We start from the raw sequence: 7,596 nt of genomic DNA, 5'->3' as shown, positions 1-7,596 counted from the left end.
CTGATGCTTGGAATTTGTATGCTTGTAATTGTGTTTTAAAAATCAAAGGCCTTCAGCCGTTTTAAAAGTAAGTTTTCCTAAATTGGGCAAGTCTTAGATGTTTGAAGACAAAGCTTGGGCCTTCTGCCTGTTGAAAATGTATTGTATTGTTTTAGAGCATCGGCCTTCAGCCGCTTTCAGTTTTAAGGATCTTACTTATCATGTATTACATTCTTTCAAGATAAAGCTGTTTGCCTATTGACAATTCATCGTAGTTGTATTGTTCTTAAAATAAGGGGCCTTTTTTTTAAAAAAAAAAAAAAAAAAACAAATGCCTCCAGCCGTTGCGGAGTAAGGTTACTTATTGGTCATAAAGCTTGGGCCTTCTCCCTATTGAAGGGTTATTGTAGTTACGTTGTTTAAATTTATGGGCCTTCAGCCGCTTTTAAAAAACTTAATCTATCTGACTAGTTAAGTCTTACATCGCTTGGCCTTAAATACTATTTAAGGTTAAAGCCTAGAGCCTTCTGTCTCAAAAAACAAATATTTGTAGCAGTTGTATTTAATTCAAAAAATGTTTCAAATGGCTCTGAGCACTATGGGACTTAACATCTGTGGTCATCAGTCCCCTAGAACTTAGATCTACTTAAACGTAACTAACCTAAGAATATCACACACATCCATGCCCGAGGTAGGATTCGAACCTGCGAGCGTAGCGGTCACGCGGTTTCAGACTGAAGCGCCTAGCACCGCACGGCCACACAGGCCGGCTGTATTTAGTTCATGGGCCGTCAGCCGTTTTAGAATTGAAGACGGTTTCTGTCGATTGTCAAGGTTAGAAGTTGCGCTGTAATGTTTGGAAAACTAAATAATGTGTTATATTTGGAGTGTAACTGACAGCCGCTCATTCTGGTCTACTCGTCCTGTCCTGCAGGTTTAGCAGGGCGTTTCAACATGCACTGAACCGCCGAAGAAACTACTACAGGCATGCGTATTCAAATACACAGATATGCAAACAGTACAAAACGGCGCTGCGGTCGGCAAGGCCTATATAAGGCAACAAGTATCTGGTGCAGTTGTTAGATCGGTTACTGCTGCCACAATGGCAGGTTATCAAGATTTAAGTGAGTATGAACGTGGTGTTGTAGTCGGCGTACGAGAGATAGGATACAGGAATTCCCTGCTAGCGATGAACTGCGTATTCTCCCATACGACGATTTCACGAGTGTACCGTGAATATCAGGAATTTGGTAAAACATCAAATCTCCGACATCGCTGCAGGCGGTAACAGATCCTGCAAGAACGGGACCAGCGACGACTGAAGAGAATCGTTCAACGTGACAGAAGTGCCCCCTTCCGCAAATTGCTGCAGATTACAATGCTGAGCCATCAACGAGTCTCAGCATGAGAACCACTCAACGAAACATCATCAATATGGGCCTTGGAAGCCGAAGGCCCACTCGTGTACCCTCGAAAGCCTTACGCCCCGCCTGGGCCCGTCAACACACACATTGGAGTGCCGATGACTGGAAACATGTTGCCTGGTCAAACGAGTCTCGTTTCAAATTGTATCGACCGGATGGACGCGTTCGGGTATGGAGACAACCTCACGAGCCCACGGACCCTGCATGTCAGCAGGAGAATGTTCCAGCTGGTGGAGGCCCTGTATGGTGTGTGGCGTGTGCAGTTGGAGTGATGTGGGAGCCCTGATAAGTCTAGATACGACCCTCAGAGATCACACGTACGTAAGCGCCCTATCTGATCAGCGGCATCCATTAACGTCTACTGTGGATGTCGACGGACTCGGGCAATTCCGGCAGGAGAATACGACACACCACACGTTCAGAATTGCTACAGAGTGGCTCCAGGAACACTATTCTCAGCTTAAACACTTCCGCTGGCCTCCAAACTCCGCAGACATGAACATTATTGAGCATATCTGGGATGCCTTGCAACGTGCTGTTCAGAAGAGATCTCCACCCCAGTCGTTCTCTTAGGGATTTATATGGACAGACCTGCAGGATTCGTGGCGTCAGTTCCGTCGAGAAGTACTTCACACATTAGTCGACTCGTCCACCCCCGGTAGCTGAGTGGTCAGCGCGACGGAATGTCAATCCTAAGGGCCCGGGTTCGATTCCCGGCTGGGTCGGAGATTTCCTCCGCTCAGGGACTGCGTGTTGTGTTGTCCTAATGATCATCATTTCATCCCCATCGACACGCAAGTCGCCGAAGTGGGGTCAGGTCGAAAGACTTGCATCAGGCGAACGGTCTGCCCGACGGGAGGCCCTAGTCACACGACATTATTATTATTATTATTATTTATTAGTCAACTCCACCGCACGTCGTGTTGCGACACTTCTGTGTGCTCCCGGGGGCCCTACACGATATTAGGCAGGTCTACCACTTTCTTTGACGTTTCAGCGCACAAGTGCGCCTGATAAAAAAGGTTTAAGCCATTGAAACGCGTTCTGGATATAGATAAAGACTAACTGGTAACAGTAAATTTCTGTTGTTTTGGACATGTCGGGAAGAACAGACGGCATTTTTGATCAGACAGCCATTACGAATTAAAACACACAAAAAATTAACAACATTGGTTGCGAGTGGGCATTGATTGAAATTAGTGGGGGATGTTGAAAACTTGTCTCGGACTAGGACTCGAACCGGGGTCTCCTGCCTAGCGGGCAGGTGCTCTGACCAGTGAGACATTCTGACTCACAGGTCATTACTACTGCACGGGCTGCCGTAGCACGTCTACCGTCACACCCAAATTCTCAACTCTTCCACACGCTACTGGTGTTGTACCCCTCGTATTATCCTCAGTATTCGCGGCATTTCGCCGGTTCCAGAGTGGCCAACGATCTCTTCGGTACGGATGTACATCATACTCGATGTCTTACGGGGATCGGCGAAACGCCGCGAGTAACGAGAAATATGAGCAGGGGCCATTACGTCAGTAGTGTGGTGGATGTGTTGAGAATTTGGGTATGACGGGAGGCGTGCATGGGTAATCTGTGAGGCTGTGGTGACCCCTGTAACCGGACGGCTTAGTGGCCAAATCGTCTACTTAGTAAGGAGGAGACCAGAGTAGGAATTCCAACCCAGCAAAAGTTTTCAACTTCCCCCATTCATTTCAATCATTGCTCGGTGGCAGTCAGTGTCGTTAATCCCATTGCGTCTCAACAGTACACTTGTTTCATTCTGTATCAATAAGTCATGGTAAAGCCTAGCCTAAAATGTTAGCATCACAAGTTAATGAGCAGGTACTGGGTTGTATTGGGGAGAACAGAAATTTGTGGCGCAACTTCAGTAAAAGGATGGATCGGGTTGATCCTGAGGGATCCTGGAACTGTCAGTTTGGTAATGGACGGAAGTGGGGCAAGTGTGGAAGAATGAAAACTATAGAGGGAGATTGGATGTGAGTGGAGTGAGCAGGTTCAAATGGAGGTAAGTTGCGGTAGTTATTCGAAGCTGCAGAGGCTTGCGGAAGATAGAGTAGGTTGCAGAGCTGGATCAAACCAGTCTTCGGACTGAAGAGCTCAACAACAACAACCATCGGAGTGTAGTGAGAGGGGGTGGAAGATTACGAGCTCATTTTCCGCTTACTTTCGTACTGGAGGTAATGAACCTGTTTTCAGTGCCACGTTAAGCCGTCGGCACACGGACCGTGCATCCGAACGTTGAGCGTGCCGAATTTCTGGCGTCATAGCGTGGAACAGCACGTTCGGGGGTCTTTCCGAACGTGCAGAGCAGTATCTGGCGTGTCAGATATTCTGAGCGTCCGTCTGAGCGTTGACCAATGAGATGGCACTACGTTACATGCACGCCATCCGTCATCTGTCTTCAGCACAGAGTTGTGAGGCGCCATATTGCCATTCATATCAAGCGTGTACATATACATGGCGTTTCTGAGCACCAGCAAATTGAGAATCACTGGAAAACCCGTTGTTAGTTGTGTGATTCGTGGCAAAACTATTAGTATAACTTGCGTCTTGTGAGAGTATGACATTTGAAGGCAACGACACGCTGGGGATCCACCAAAAATGCATTGTTCACGGGACAATTTATTATAATTAAATTTCAATTAGCAACATAGCTACGATTAAGCCGTTTAGCAAGTGGCAACATCGTGCGATTGGCCGAACTATGTTTGTCGTCACTTCAGCGTGCCGGCATGGTAACTCAGCGTGTTCGGTCAGAGGGTTAGCTGCCGTTTGTAATAAAAAAAATTCAGTTTATGGATCGACGACGAACTGAAACGGGTGTCTTACAACGTCCGTCCCGAGCAGATACAAGGAACGAAAAGGAACAAAATGAGGTTTTCTTTTTTTTTTTTTTTAAAAAAAAAAGAAAAAAGCGTAGTAAGTAGCGTTACTGGCGTGCCGATGGTTCGCGTCTCTCCATGTCTTAATATATTTTTTTTTTCATAACATTCGCGTAATAGGTTCTGATGCATTATTCTTACTTTAATGTAAGTACATACTGTAGTATCTGATGTTATGTAAATGTAAGTTCATCTTTTTTTGAGAAGTGTTCTTGTTCAATTGGCTTAATCTACAGGACAGCTTGCGCTACTTGTATAACGACATTTTGGTCCTTTTTCTTTTACGTTTGGTAATTCACATATTGCAAAAATTCTGCTACTGGCTAGGAACAGTGACCAAGTAAGAATGACCTTAGGGTTTTAATAAAATATGTGAATGGTGAAATAATACTTATCTTATGAGGAGACCTATTGCAAATTTGTATCGCACTGTTTGTAATAGAACTGTATCCTGCGTCCTTACTTATTGGACATGGCACTTTCCTTTTCGTCTTAAAACATCTACATCCATATGGAAGTTTTTATTTGTGTGTATTACATATACGTCAACGTGACTAGCGTAGGAGGAAATGCGCGTTTTGATATAGTTAATGCGGGAATTTTACGCGCGCCCGTTGAGTAATCAGCGTGATTACGAGCTAGAAACATCCCGCTGGAGAGCGCTGCGATCGCGTATACCACGTTAGGGACCACGTACCGTGTGCACGAGTCGCATCGTTCCTGAGCGTTCAGCAGCACGTTGAACTCGGCACGGTCAACGTTGACGTTCGACAGCACGGCCCGAGTGCCGACGGCTTTAGGTTGCAGTGAAGATCCCATTGTGGAGCTAATGTGCGTTTCTGAAAACTGCGTGAGGGAGTCGCCTCCGACGGACTTGCGAGCTCCCCCCAGTCTGTGACTGGCAGGGGGGGGGGGGGAGTAGTGGGTGGTGTGGGGTGGGAGGGGTGGCTACCCCCGAGCAGTTGGGAGATGGCGAGGTGGCCATTCAGAAGGCTGCAGGGGGCCGACAGGAGCGCGAAACGGCGCGCGTCTTTGTAGCCCGGGGGTGGCTGCGGTGTCGTGGGGACTGCAGACTACAAACAAGCCGACTAACGAGGCCAGCAATTATCTGGGGGGACGGGCCGCGCCGCGCCGCAAACAACGCCCCGGCCTGACTGGTTGTGGGACGCTACCCCAGCCCAGCCTCTGGTTTTTTGTCTCCGAGGCTGGCGAGGTGGCGCACACCAACACGTCTCGTTTTCTGCCCCCAAAACACCCTGCCGTGTCATCTTCACCCAGCCGCCGCCGCCGCGCTCTGCTCTGGAACTCACTATTTGGGTAATCACCTCTCAGGTATCTCTCGGGATCACCCCTGTTACAGCAATACAGTGTTCTATTTGTGCTTTTACCAGTGGGGGCGGATGTCTTAGGGGGTTAGTATAATTATATATGTTACTAGCTTGGACCGTGGCGTTACCCATGGTTAAACAGTTATTTGTAAATAGATGTTAATGCCGAAACTCACTACTCACGCGTATGTACTACCAGAAAAGCCATCCCTTGTTATATCTTTAAAAGTACACTACAGGTAAAGCTTATTTACAAAATCATCTACATACAGGTATACGAGGGGAATTCAAAAAGTAAAGGCACATTTGTGAAAAGCTGTAGTTATTCTAATGATAGAAAACTAAAACTGTAACGTCCCCTTTGAACAATTATACATGACTGTGCTTAAACTGACACACAATATTTTTTAGCGCAACGCAATCTGACTTTCAATAATCCCTACAAGAGAATGGCCCTGACTAACATTAACCTATACCTTTCACAAATCACTTACCTCACAAAAATCTTCGTTACTCGAACTACTCAACACAGTGAGCGCCACTACTGCCAGCTAAATAAAAGATTCTAACTACTGAAGGCACTAACTACTGATAGGCATAGTTAGCAAATGAAAGATTTTGATACAGAACAAACAATGTATTTACCTTCATGATGTTCAAACGTCGTCATATATATATATATATATATATATATATATATATATATATATATATATATATCAGTCCATGATATCCAACATTTTACAATTTCTGATGGACACACGTCCAGATCGTCCGCTCTCAAAAGTCCGCCATTTCTCTCCCCACATCCACCACTGCTGGCGGCTCACCTCCAACTGCGCAACGCTACGCGCTGTTAACAGCCAACAGCCCAACACTACAATAGCAATATTGCAACAATGCCACCCAGCCACAGACTGCACACAGCACAGCCAGTGATTTTCATACAGAGCGTTACGTGGCGGCGGCGTTACCATAATAAGAACCTAAACAGCCTACTTACAAAACATGCGTTATTTTTCTACGTAACCTCCCTGGACTTCGATGCAGTTTTCCCGACGTTTTACGAGTTTTTTTAATTTCATCAGAAAATACGCTTATCGGTTGCATCTGTAACCAATTTTGCACCGCAGCAATGACGTCTTCATCACTTTCACATCTTCTTCCCTGTAGTGCTTCCGTTAAGGGTGCAAACATGTGAAAATCGCTTGGAGCCACGTCTGCACTGTATTGTGGATGTTCCAGCACCTCGAATCTCAACTCCTTTATTGCGTCGGCTGTCCGTTTGGCAGAATGTGGGCGAGCGTTATCTTGCTGCAAGATGACACCTCTTCACAGTTTTCCACGACGTTTCGATCTGATGGCAGGTTTTAGTTTCGTACGCAACACATCACATCCACCATACAATACAGAGCTGGCTCTGAAGCCTCGTTTACGCTGGGGCGACGTCTTGCAAACACTGTGGCATGCTACGGAAATGTGGCGTGCGTCGTCTTGTCGTTTAGTTCTAAATGTTTTGAAATGCTTACCTACTACATAATAGTTTTTCAAAATTAATAAGCAAACATATTAATAGCATTAATAGTAAGACAATATTAAAAACTTTCAGTGTTCGGCTCCACAAATTTTAATTATGTGTATAGTTTTACTCCAGTGCGTGGGAAATAAACATCCCAGGTTGTGATGCATAAACTAAAACCAGAGGAGGGGATGGTCTGATGCAGAGGGGGGGAAATCCCCCACTGCAAATCGCACACTGCAACAATATACATATACATACACTGAAGAGCTAAAGAACCTGGTACGCCTTTCCTAACATCGTGTAGGGCCCGCGAGCAAGCAGAACTGCCGCAGCGTGATGTGTCGTGGAGTCGACTAATGTCTGAAGTAGTCCTGGAGGGAATTGCCACTATCAATCCTGCAGGGCTGTCCATAAGTCCGTCTGTTTTCTGAACAGCGCGTTCG

The sequence above is a fragment of the Schistocerca americana genome, chromosome 10 (genome assembly GCF_021461395.2).
Source record: "Schistocerca americana isolate TAMUIC-IGC-003095 chromosome 10, iqSchAmer2.1, whole genome shotgun sequence".
Taxonomy (NCBI): Eukaryota; Metazoa; Arthropoda; class Insecta; order Orthoptera; family Acrididae; genus Schistocerca; species Schistocerca americana.
Note: the sequence above shows the minus strand (reverse complement) of the source record.